A 13,392-nucleotide genomic window follows, 5' to 3' on the forward strand; every position below is an offset into this window, starting at 1 on the left:
ACTGTTATTCTTGCCCTGTGGCAGCGTATAGGTGTCCCTAGTCATGGCTCAGGACCCCATTGTGCCAGGTGCTAAACAAACACAGGGCAGTTTTTCCCGCCCACCCACTGCCTAAGCCTCTGGACTGTTTGTAGCGAGGATCCAGGGGGACAATGCAGTTGAAGCCTGGGGATTGGGTGCTGAGGGCACATGGAAAGTTTCCATTCCCTCCCTGGATGATGTAACCTTCACAAACGACCCAAACGCTTTTCAGTTCACCCTGCATGTAAATTTCGTTTCTTCCACAGATGTAGGCTAGGGGCCTGAAATTCCCTGCCCGGGAAACCCTGCGGGCGGAAGACTCACCGCACTGCGGCGAAGGGTTGCAAAGAAGCGAAGAAAACTGGACGTGTGTGAAAATGCCCCAACCCAAAATGTGGAAGCTGGACCCTCCCCTGGTTCTGTTGCAGGGGTGCTGTCTTGTCTTTCCATGTCGGCAGCACGTGTCCGCGGCCGGCCTGGGGCCAATCCAGAACAGCCCCTCTGCTCCCGGGAGAGACGCTGGAATGGGGAGGGGGCAGGACAATGACTAGCGTCGGGTGCGGCCTTGGGGCGCTGGTGCCTGCGGAGAGCTGCCCGGGTCCCCAGGCTCCGCCAGCGCCGCCCCCAGCTGCGGGAAGGGCGAGGCGAGGTGCACCTGCCCTGGCTCTCCGTGGGCTGCGGGAGCCTCTTCCCCTTCCCAGCCAGCGGCGTCCGCCCCGCCCCTCCTGCGCTCCCGGCCCTCCCATTCCTCCCCGCCCCGCCGCCGCTCGCTGAGCGATTTGTCCCGCTGCAGGGCGGGGAAGCGGCTGCGTTGCTGTACCCGGGCGGAGAGCGAGGCGGCGGGGAGTTTGGGATGCCGCTGCTGAGTCGCTCCCTGCACAGCCTGACTCCGGATCCGCCAGCCAGGTGAGCGGGGGCCCTGCACGCCTGGGATCGCAGCCGCCGCTCCCCCAGCCGTTCCGATCCGCGACCCCTCGGTGGCCTGGCTTGCAGAACCCGCGGGCTGGGTGTTTTGGGGGCCGTGCGGTGTGTGTGTGTGGGTGTGTGTGTCTGCCTCCGAATATCTCCTCTCCTTGCAATGTCTGCTCGGTGCCCCTTCGTCCCCCATGTCCTAGGTGCAGCCGCGTCCTGGTGGCCTGCTTGTGATTCCGCCGTCAGATATACACCCCACCCCCTGCACGTTGCCTGTGCAAAATTCCCCATCTTTTCCCCTCCGAGTGCCCGCTGGAGAGGGGTGTGTTCCTTTCTTCCCCCTCCCCAACCCACATGCCGCTCGCTATTGCACGCCAAGGAGAGAGGGGCAATCTCAGGTCTGAGGTGCGACCATTTCTGGGGGCACAGACCGGCGCGTTCCCTCCTGATCTCCTGGTTTGAAGGCTCAGGTCCCCTCAGGCTTCCTGCCTTCCCCCACCCCCGAAATGGTAACTGACATTTCTCATCGCTACCATCTCCCTCCCACAGATCGTGGGGAATTCTCTAACCGGGAGCGGATCCGCTCAGATCTGGGCCCGGAGGCGGGGGGCAAGTCACTTGGGAGAGAACAAAATGAAGGGGAGACGCAGCTTGTTCTGGTAGCCGCTCTGCCTCTCACATGCGCGCACACACTCACATTTTGCCCTATGTCAGAGCGGAGATCAAACTGCAGGCTGGCGGGTGTGTGTTTGGCGTTGTCCTAGGAGGGAGGAGCTGGAGAGAATTTACACGAGGGAACGAATGGGGAGGAACAAGCATCAGGGATAATCCCATTTGGGGTGGGCTAAGCCGCAGTCCATAGAAGACTTGTTGGTGCTGAAAGTTTCTGGGTGTGGCCAGCTCAAACCTACCTGATTTGGTTTCCTTAGTGACACACCCAGTGGAGCAGGAAGGGAAGGGGAGTGGTGAGCCAGCCAGGAAGGCAGAGAGACCTTTCATGGGGAGTGGCTGCTTTTTTTTTTTCTGTATATACTGAGCAGGTGATCTGTCAGGGCCTCTCCCCTGCCAAAGTCAGATGACTTTGACCTCTCTTCCTCTTCAGAGAGCTGGAAGGCACTGAAATACTAGCAGATCTGCCAGTCTTGAGCAAGGCTGGGCCACCATGCCCAGATCTCTGCTCCTCCAGTGGCTGTGATATGAATACTCTCTCTGCCACCACCTGTAGTTTTTTACATGCCTCTGAATTGGTTTTCTGTAACGTGCACAAAGAGCTTTAAACACTGTTTATTTTCCCACTGCTTTGTACAGGGATGGGAGTATGTTTACGTATCGGGGAATAGCAAGACATGATCCCTCCCCCTCCCCCAGTGCATTTGCAATTGAAACATCAGGGGTTGGATCTTGCAGCAATGCAACAGTTGGGTATGTTTTGCCACCTTCTTAGATGGGGGCAGATTTGGGCCTCAGGGGTCTGATCTCTCTAAGGCTTTGTTATGATCACAGTTATTGATCTGTAAGAAGAGTTCTCCATGCACCCACACCAATTCTTCTACACTACACTCCGGAGAAGCCAGTGCTCTCTTTGATGTGGATGTCCACAACAGTTAAAGCAACATTTCCCAGCCTCTGGCAGCTGAGGGGTTAAATAAATCCCCCCATCAAACAATAAACTGCAAATGGTGGTGAAAAATGTGTATGATTCTGGAGCCCCACTGAAAAGTACAAGCCAGGGTGCCTAAGGAATTCAGGATCAGACTCAGATTAGGGAATTCTAGGGGGGGAAATCTCATCACAGGAATTCCTCTGAAATTGGAGTTGCTGTTTTGCCCTTAATAATGTTTGATTGCAGGAGTGTTGATGTCAGGAGGATAATATATATTAGAGGAGAGTATGCAGGAAGCCAGGAACAACTTGGAATGGGTCCCTGCATATTTCCAGGGTTATTTTTGGAATATCGTCAGATGGCAAGAGGTAGGCTCTGGAGGTATAATAAAGCTTCACACTTTCTTAATTGTCTGATTTATATGGGAGATAGGGCAAAGGTACGGGACCTAGTGAGTCCCCTTCCTTTACCATTGGTGCATTTACAAGATGGATTATGTCCACCACGGCATTGCTCCCCTCTTGTATTTCTAATGCTTGAAATTATGGGCTCTTTCCTGAGCAAAGAGCAGATTGAGTGTGCCCTTTAATTTATACAGTATATCAGGGAAGTTAGAGATGGAAAAGCTTTATTAGATCATCTGTCGTTGGTGGGAGCTAGCTCCTTATGGTCTATTCTCTGGACCTTTTACTGGTCTGGTTTCAAACCTCGCGAGAGCAGCAGCTTTCCCCACTTCCTTGGAGAGATTGTTCCATGCTCTAATCAATCTCATTGTCAAGATGCTTTTCCTTGATCTTCAGTGTAAATATTCCTTTTCCTCAATTTTCTCACATTAGATTTGCTTGATGTTTTTCAGCTTCAAAGCTATAAAGAGCTAGAGATGTGTTAAGTATATTATTAGTCTAAGTTGTGCCCCATTGGGGGGGTGCCCAAAATGATTGCTCTTTCTCTCTGTTGGCTTTACCCTTCTCAGCTATCTAAGGGAGCTCTAGTCCAGAGTGGCCCCTGGCTTATGCATGTGTTAATGTTCAGATCCATGGTTTTGTGTGTGTGTGTGTGTGCGCGCGTGCGTGTGTGTGTGTATGTATATATTTGTGTATATACACACACACACACACACACACACACACACGATGCTTCTATGCCGGATTGAACACATAAACCTATTTCTTTGTGTTTTACCTCACTGCAACCCACTGGAGAGCTCTGTACCTGTCAGATGCCGTTCCCTCTCGCTGCCTGGGCTGTATGCGGGCTGTAGAGCAACTGTGCATGCAGGGAGTTGTTTTAGTCACTCGCTGTGGTGTTTCTTTGTCTTTTTCAAACTAGATAAGGTTGATCAATGTGTGCTGAGGAGAGAGGGGGCAGGCTCATGGGAGAGAGCTAGCACTAGGGAACTTTTTCTGAATAGGAAGGCCTTGATCTCATGTGGTCACTGGACTGGAGCCTGTTTGTTTACATAGGTAACTTCCTGGTGCTAGTGCCCATGCTCTCAAATGAGACCGATGCTTTGTAGACTCTGTCCAATGCTGACTTTGGCCTCTGGCAGCAAGAACAGGGACTGTGCTGCAGGCTCTTGGTGCCAGCTCTTGATTGTAATGGCAGGTGCCAAATTTGCTGTTGACATTCCTACTCCCAAAGCTACCCTTCCCTCTCCCTTCCTTATGTGCATGCACGCGCGCACACACACGCACGCTTGCAGAAGATCTCTCTCTCACTCGCGTGCGCACACACACGCACACTTGCAGAAGATCTCTCTCTCACGCGCGTGTGCACACGCACACTTGCAGAAGATCTCTCATGCATGCGCGCACACGCATGCTTGCAGAAAATCTCTCGCGCGCGTGCGCACACACACGTGCGTGCACACGCACACACATGCTTGCAGAAGATCTCTCATGCACGTGCACACACACGCTTGCAGAAAATCTCTCTCACGCGCGTGTGCGCGCACACACACTCGCACACACACACATGCTTGCAGAAGATCTCATGCATGCCCTGGCTCTCATACTAGTCCCCATCGGGATGCAAGCTGTAAGTAGCATTACAAATGCCACCACCCCATGTCCCCTCTTATCTTTGCACCTAGCACAGGCCTCCCGTGTCCCTTGCCACTGGAGCAGTTGCGGGTAGTGGAGGCATTTGTCTTTTCTGTTTACAACCAGTGTGTTGTGTTTAGTGCTTTAACAGCAACTTCTGGTGGTAATGGAAGCATGGAATCAGCCATTACCATAGATAGCAAAGCAGTGCTTCTATTCCTTGAGAGTGTGGCAGCAGCACATTTGGCTTGGGGGTAGCTGTGGTTTGACACCCTGGCTCAAGAGACTGGTGGACTATGCTGCTTGTCTGTGAATCTGCCATCCATTTGCAGTTGTGGCTGAGGTATGATCCTCCCTGTGTGTGCCGTTCGTGTGGTGACATTGCAGATCCACTCTGCTGGCCTTCAGGCCAGGGAGAGGAAAATCTCTCTCTTCTGAATGAGATAATAACCGTCATACCCTGGGGTGAGCAGAGTAGCAATAACAAGCATTTTCTAGTCCTCTGTGGATTAAAATAAAACCACACTAGTATTTAGGGTGACCAGATAGCAAGTGTGAAAAATCGGGAGGGGAGGGCAGAATAAATGCCTTTATAAGAAAAAGCCCCAAATATTGGGACTGTCCCTATAAAATCTGGACTATTATTCCCAAGCGCTGTGACTTGCATTAGTGTTGCTGCAGTATGCCGGCCCATTAGGAGGTTTTCAAATGCCCACAGGGTACTGGAACACTGAACTTCCATTTGTGCCTTGGGAAATCTCCTCCTCAAGCTAGAATATGAATTGCTAGGACATTAGTAAGGATGGCTTTGACGGTAAGGTACTGAACGAGAGCCGGGTTCAGTTCCCAGTTCTCCCACAGGCTCCCTGGAAGGTGTTGTCCCTGTGCCTCTGTTTCTCCATCTGAACAGTGGTAATATCTCATTGCTTGTGTGGGTCTCGGATGCTACAGTGTTTGGGGTGTGGGGAATGGGCGGAGCTTAGGTGGGAAGGCTGTCACTTATAATACGGCTTTTGTTTTCGTAGCAAATCCAAGATGGGAATTGAGCTGGCCTATCTCTCTATATTAGGTTTTGATATAGTGCCTGTCACTTTACAATCTAAGCCCTTTCCCCAGTCAAGGAGACATGGGTAAGAGAAGATTCCTCAACCCCATCATATGGGAAGCCTCCCCATGCTCATCTATGCGAACACACACATGCATAGTTATCAGTCTGCTACTCTAATACAAGGTCTAAAAATGCGCTTGCTCAGAGAACATGACAGCTTCGGCTGAGTGGCCTATTGTTCTCATTGGAGCAATCAGATGTCTCTGAGTCAGCGGGTTTTCATCATAGTCACGGAGGGAAAAAAAGAAGCATAAGACTTTTAGGGGGAAACCTGACCAGCATTTTCAGTGCTGGAAGGAAATGGCTGGGCAGCTCGTCTTGTTCAGGGCTGTGATTTGCTGGACAGGGCTGGGACTGACTCCAGGGGAGGTTGGTAACTCTATCCGGAATATAGGTGGTGGGGAGTGACTGTAGAGGAGCATTCCAGTGTTTAACAGTCATGGTTTAACACCCCACTCACCCGCTCCTTTAAATCCTGAGCTGGGATCTCTTGCCTTGCTTGGAACCTGAGTGTGCGCACACAAGAACACACAATGAAAGGGATCGGCAGACAGCTCCTCCACCTGGGCTACTGCACCTCTCCTTGCTTTGGCACAGCATCCCCCTGGGAGCGGAGTGGGATGTCAAGGAGCTATCGCTCTGAGTGTCTGGGAGCAGGTATCTCGTCTGCAAGGGTGGGGCATGATACCAGCATCTGTTGTTCTGGTCCCGTCTGTGGGAGTGAAGCATTCCTAGGCACCTGGGAACACACTATGATAAGCGCTAGGCTGAGCTGTGGTACAGCTGGGACAGGAGCCAAGGCACGCTTGCCTTTAGCAGACAAGGAATGTGGGCCAGTGGGTTGAACGCATCCCTGAGCGCCAATAACTCTAATCCTAGCTCTGACGCTGACTTGTTGTAAACGCCTCGTGCCTCAGTTTCCCCTTGAGATAAAGTGGGGATAATACATGCTAGTGAGGATTAACTGCAGTGTGGCAAATGTTATAGGGGTGCTCTGGATTAATGCCAGAGAGGATGGGGTATGGTGGGCAAAGCCTTGTAACCAGGGGCAGATCATGTGCAGCTGTGAGCTCTGGAGAGCTCACTTCTAGCTTTGCTGTTTCATGCTGCTATTTCTCTTGCCCCATTTGAGCCTCCACCAATGCACAGCCCATCCCTTCAAGACCACCAGCCTTCTGACCATGAAGGACCAGACTGGATTCTGTCTGGGGCTTATCCATGCCTGGGCTGCATCTGCAGCTCTCCTTGTCCCTAGACCTGCTTTGGGAATGAGGGACCAGGACTGGCCCCCAGGTCCCCTGCGTGGCAATTCAGAGCCCTAGATAAAGGGCACAAGGGCAGCCCCATTGTGTTAAAAACACAAGACGAATGTAAAGTGTCAGCTCCACAAATCTCATCAGGTCAGCAGCTTTCCTAGGGCTTTTGGCCTTTCGGTTAAGATGAGATGTGATGGCAGCTTAAATTTGATTTTAAATATCTGCTCCATCCTTTTTCGGGACAAGTGTCCTGCCCTTGGATGTCAGTAGACTCTACTGTGATCCAGCAGGTCTCTGCCATTTCTTGCTGCTCTCCTCCTGTTTCATGGTCTGTTCCCCCAAATTTGTAGGAGAAACGAACACGCCCGGGTGTGGTATGGGAGACCAGGTAAAACCTTGGACCACACAGTGTGTAGGGAGGTCTTGCACAAAATGAATTCCAGATCTGAACCAATTGTGATTTTAATCTTTGCAAAAGTAAACCAATGCCCTCTTTTAACTCGCTCCTTTCCCTATCTGCTCCGCCTCCCCTGTAGGCTGTCTAGCAGGGGGATCTGGGATGCATGTGCTGGTATCTCAGTGAGCATCAGACAGGAAGGAAAATACACAGGGTGGAGTCGTCTGTCTCTGCTGCACAAAGGGATTGTTTGTTTGGTTTTTTTCTCCTTTTGAAATTTTAGGTAAATAAGGAAGTGATCAAACAGCATTTTGAAGCTTCAGTAGAGGTTTAAAACACATTCATAACCCCCCACTTCTCCCCTCCCCCCATTTCACTATGTGTCAGGTGCCATGGCAGCGACAATCAGAGGGTATTTTTAGCTTTGATTCTTTTTGTGTCTAGGGTCTAGAAAGGAGCTGCATCTTGACAGGAGAGAGCAAGCCATTTCATTACATGCCCAAAGGGGGAAGCTGAGGGTGCATTTTTAATGACACCTCCCTTTGTAATTGACTAATCTTGTTTGTTGCAGTTAGTGCTAGTGGAAAGCATTTCTGGCTTAGACAGAGGCAGTCAGGTGTGTGCCCATGGAGAAGTGTCTAAAGCAAGGAGCGTATGTCAAGACCAGGAGGGAGGCTGGAGCTGGGAAGGGGGAACACAGATAGTTTACTAATCATGCATATCCTAGGGCATCTTGGAGCCACTATCCAGGTGAAGTATGAAGGGGCTGGAATACTGAGGGAGGTGCTGCTGGTTTTTCTAGGTGATCTGGTTGGGGAAGCAATGAACGAATGAACAATGGAAGTAATTAAATGTTCTAATTAGATGCACTATTGATCTGGCCCTGTTTCTGCTGGCAGGAGCTTTTGTCGATATTGGATAGCATGGGAAGTAGCTGAGCAGTTGTGGGGTTTTTTGTGCATGTTCGTGGTGGTTTGTATTGCTTTTTCTTTTCCCCAGCCAACGGAGGGGTGCTGGTTAGCAGCTGGGTCTCCAAGTGGAAGGGTTGGAGTTTGATTATAATAAACAGCAGCATTACTAGGTACATTGCTGGCAGTAAGGAATGGAATTGAGACAGGCAAAATTTAGGCTGAATGTTGGGACGGAGGAAATTTCCAGCCTTTCAGATGAATCCAGCTGTGGAATCATCTTTCAAAGGAGGATGTGGCAGCCTCATTTCTTGGGACTCTTAAACATAGACTTGCTATCAGGTGCAATCCTGCCCTGAATGTGGGTGGGTGTTACCTGGATGAGACAGGACTTGCTACATCTTTCCATGTCTAAAGTCTGTGTTGCATAGAGTCTTTCATCCCAAGGCTGAAAAGCACAATTAAAAACCATGGCCCGAGTTCATCCCTGGTGTAGCGTCGCTGAGGTCAGGAATGAATTTGGCACACTATATAATAGGTCTCTATATCTTTTTTTGTCTAGGCATATTTTCAGTACTACCTGTCACTTGCTGGTGAAATGCAGCTGAGAAACAGCAGGTTTATGTAGGAGGAGCAGTGAGGAATATGTCCAGTTGAAACTGCCAAGCGAGTTGTGGGTAGGCCACATGTAATTGCCCAAGTTACAGTTTGGCCAGGACACCACAATTAGCCCCCTTACTTTTGTGAAAGCTGCATCCTTAATGCCCACTTGGTGGTCTGCACCTCTGCTTTGCTTTTATCTGTGAGCTGCTCTCTCTTGCAGTGGCAGCTCTGCCTCAGCATTGACTCTGCCTGTCTGAGCACCGTCTGGGGTTGTTCCCTCTGGGCTGGTGAGAGCTGATGTGGTCACACCCTGACGTGGGGTGGTTGCAATGGTGACCCTCTCGCAGACCCAGTTGAGCGGTTAATGCTTGGGCAAGCTGCTCTCGGGGCTGAGGTGCTGCTCTCTCTCATTTGTGTTGTCCGCTCCCATGGCTGATAGAAGGGGAAGTGGCGTAAATCCCTGTCCTCCTGTCTGTGCTTTGCTAAGCTGATAAACATCTACTGCACAATGCACTGGCCAAGATCTGAGAGTCCCTGGGCCTGCTTATGTCCGTTGTATGGTACCTAGCATTTGCCATGCCATGCAGTGCCTTGCGTCAACAGCAGTGACCTGTGGCCAGGATTTAAATGGCTGGTCCACCATCAGCTTGTATGCCTCCTTCTGTTACAGGTGCGGGAACTAGGAGTGCTGCATCCCCTGGCTATAATGAAAACCACTTCAATACAGAATTTGCAGATTGGTTCATTGGATTTCAGCACCCTCACTAGACAAATTGTTCCAGCACCCTTGTCTGCAGCTGAGGCAGGCTCAGGGCTGGCTCCAGGCACCAGCTCAGCAAGCAGGTTCTTGGGGCAGCACGTCGGGCTCTTCAGCGGCAATTCGACTGGTCCGTTGGTCCCTCTCGGAGGGAAGGACCTGCCACTGAAATGCCGCTGATTGTGATTGTGGTTTCTTTTTTTTTTTCCACCTTTTGGGGCGGAAAAAACCTTGGAGCCAGCCCTGGGCAGGCTAGTTATTTGCTAAGGTGCCGTGGAAGTATCTGACGTACTTAGATGTTCTTGGCAGGCCTACGAACCCTCGCCTCTGGCTGAGATGCAGGGTAGAGGGAAAGAGCTGAATGGCTGCAGGCGTGGGTCTCCCTAGCACTGCTAGCAGCAGTGGTCCAGGGAGCTGCTTGGCAGCAAAGACAGTGAGCAGCCAGCAGGGGGTCTTGTTCCCCAGGTGGCTAAAGTCTTAGGGCAGGTAATTATATGATCTTAACTGATATAGTGATACTCACCCTGAAGCATCCCAAAGCACTTCCCAAGCTGTCATGCACAGGGATCTCTTAGCTCAGCCAGCCTTCAGGATAGCAACTTAACGCAGCTGCATAAGGCAGGAAGGGAGGGAAATTTCTGTGTCTAATTGAAGGCACAGGGGAGCTTTGGCTAGCAGATTGCAATGATCTACGTTATAATGTAGACAGGGCTGTGACCGCCGCATCTCCTGTAGGGAAAGAAGTCATAGGATCTGGCATGACTGCAATGTTGTGCCACACCCAAAGGGTCAGTGAGGTCCCCATGTGTTGTCTGTCTCTCTCAGGCTCGCCCCATAGCCTTGCAAAGGGATCTAGAAGATTCTACTCTAGGTTTTTGTATTGCACCCTTAACTCTGATATCAAAGTGCACCGTGATGCACTTTGTTCAGGCTCAGCAGAGAGAGAGCAAACTGCCTGCCCCTCTCAGGTCATGTCTCAGCGAGGGTGGCTTTCTCAGAGCCTGCCTTCTCTCCACCAGGCCCCCGCACCGCTTTGAGGTGTACAGCAGCCCCTTGAAACATCTGATCCTGAGCTGCTGACACAATGATCCTTCTGGATGCATTTGCTTTGCTAAATCAGGATTTGTGCATTGTCTCCTTGTACTAATGAAAACACCAGGGAGCGCAGGTACAGAGAGGAGCCCACTAGAAAGGAATCCTGTCGAAAGCCTTGTGCCTGTCCAATACATCTTCTCGACCTGTACACTGGATGCAGGAACCGCTCGCATGCAGGGCTCCTCTAGGAAGGCCAGCTCCCTGACTTTGCGCAGCCCTGTGGGGCATCCATGTTCTCTTGCTGCTGGAGACACGGCCAAACAGTCTACCATGTGTAGCGTTCCTGCTGGGATCCTTCTCTTGGAAGGGGACAATGACTGATCTAGCAGCTGCGCACCTGTCCCCTTGGTCCAGGCAGTTGTCTTGGGAGGGCAGAGGCCTTTCCTGGTGTTTGTATTTGTGTTTGAAAGGGTGTGTGTGTGGGAGGGTGAGAGAGAGATGTGGACACTCTAGACTGGCATTGGAGTTGGGATCAATGAAAAGCTGGACAGGGAATAGGACGCAGTGACTTCTGAAAAAAAAAGAATGGATTTGGGGAAGGGTGTACTTCTCTCTGGCTGCAAAGCCGTTCACCCCGGCGCTGGCGGGAAGGTGGAGAGGCGCTAATGTGTAGGTTCTTTGCCATCCAGAACTACGGGGTCTCCTCCCAGCCTAGGAGAAATGGAGCAAATCGTCATTGCTCCCCAGACTCTGGGGTCAGCCTAGCACACACCTAGGCAAGAGAAATCCCGCCAGCACATCTGGCACCTGGAGAAGATCCCAGCCCACTCCAGGGCTGATTGGATGGCTCTGGGAATGGAAGACAGTGTGTGTGAGCTTGAGGTCAGGTGCTGCTATTACCTTACGTGTGTGTGTGTGTGTGTGTGTGTAATTGGTGGGTCTCTGTCCGTTGTTAGGCAGCATTTCAAAGGCTTAGTGTTGGGCGGGGCACAAACACAGGGAGATGATGAATTGTTTCTTCCTGAGGCTCTCCTGTGCTGCGTGCGCATTTGTTACTTCACCCTCAGCTCTGCTGTGATGTAGATAGAATAGTCTCCTCCCCATTTTACAGATGGAGAAACTGAGGCATGGAGGGTTTCCCTCCCCTGCCATGAAATTTCCAAGTATTCACTAGTTCTGGCTGTGTCCATTCACCAAGAACCTGTTTAGTGGAGATGCCGAGCACCCATGTGGCCGCGCTGGTGGGATCTGTGGGCACGTGGCACATCAGAAACAGGCCGCTTGAGACAGCCTAAGAGCCAGAACTCACTTAGTGAAGTATCTTGCCAGTATAGGCCTTGATCACTCCCCAAAGCCACGCAGCCTGTCAGTGGTAAAGCTGGAAACAATCCAGGTGTCCTTCAATTTCAATGTCTAACCACTAACCCCAGGAGGCTGGGGGTAGCCCTGAATGACCGGTCCTTAGCAGTCTGATTGGTGATGAATTTGGGTCTCCGTGTCTTAACTCTCCTGACTTCTCAAGCAAGAAACCAAGGGTTGGGCCCTCTCAAGATATTGGTGGTGTGGGGTGGCAGGCTCTCAAGAGTAGGAGGGAGGAGGGACGGGATGACATAAAACTGCCCAGCAGGGAGGTGGGATCCAGGGTCCAGTTTTGAAGAGAGCTCAGCTCCTCCTTAGAAATCCAGTGTTGTCCTGCATTTCCAATAGCGGGCATCTCTGCCAAGCACAGACAGGAGCCAGAGGTCCCGTTAGCAGTGCCCCATGCAGATGCTTTCTTGTAGTGAGGCTGTTGTTGCATGTTAACCCTTTTGATGCTGGACGCAAACGTTGCCTGTCTTAAATCAGTGAGGATCATCTGCATCCAGTAGCAGAGAAGCAGTCGGGGAATTACGTATTTGAAAAAACAGAGTGGTGCTTGCTGGCCCGGGAGTAGCGCATTGATCTTTTCACTGGAACTGGGAGTTCAAATCCCTGTTCAGATCACAGCTGATAATGAAGTTGATAAGCTCTGAGCCTTGTCCCTCTTGTTCACGTCACTAGCGCCCGAGCAGCTGAATGCAGAGGACGGCGTGTGCTTGCTGAAGTCTAATAACAGGAGTAGCTGGGCTTGCTGTGGGTCAGGCTGTCATTGTGTTGGCAGAGCCCCACTGGGGAGCAGTGCATGCTGGCTGGATGAGGTCAGTGGTGTTCGCTGCACAGCTTTGTGGGCATTAAACGCCTACATCTTCCCTGGCATTCCAAATGAAGGGAGGAGCGGGGGTCGGACTGGCTCCTGAATGTAGCTGGTGTAACTGCCCGGGCATCCTGAGCCAGTGGTTCTCCAAGGTACCGAACTGCCTCTCAGAATCATTCATGCCCTCAGGAGGCTGAAGGGACTGCACGGCTAGTACAGGGGGTGAGCTGGCCGAGCTCACTCCCCAAAACTGCGGATGCACTGCTGATAACGTAGTATAAGCCTTGGGGGGAGTTCTCAGTTACCACCAGACGGCCCAAATCTGCTCAGAGCACAGCTAGACGACGGAGCAGTGTAAACACCTGAGCCTTCTCCAATTAATTATGGGTTTGAAAAAATCCTAGAGTATAAAACAGTCCTGATTTCCGCCCCCTCTGGCCCAACCTCTGCTTTACTCTAGATGGACACGGGTATAATTCTTCTGGGCTCCTGATTGCACGGGAGTTGCATTGACACAGAAGCGGAGAGAGGCCTGGGGTCACTATTGCCTGAGTTCTGTAGTTCTCACTCCCATTCT

General features: G+C 51.4%; 1 protein-coding gene across 2 annotated transcripts in view; it reads left to right on the top strand.

The window, feature by feature from the left end:
- Positions 1–774: 774 nt before the first annotated feature.
- The window catches only part of EPB41L1 (erythrocyte membrane protein band 4.1 like 1), a 156,059-nt gene continuing 143,441 nt past the window's right edge, over positions 775–13,392 (top strand). For both annotated transcript variants that reach the window (XM_032769633.2, XM_075072305.1), the window contains exon 1: positions 775–927. The gene's annotated coding sequence lies outside the window, so the exon portion shown is untranslated. The remainder of the gene's footprint in view (positions 928–13,392) is intronic.

This window comes from Chelonoidis abingdonii, chromosome 14 (assembly GCF_003597395.2).
Source record: "Chelonoidis abingdonii isolate Lonesome George chromosome 14, CheloAbing_2.0, whole genome shotgun sequence".
Lineage (NCBI taxonomy): Eukaryota > Metazoa > Chordata > Testudines > Testudinidae > Chelonoidis > Chelonoidis abingdonii.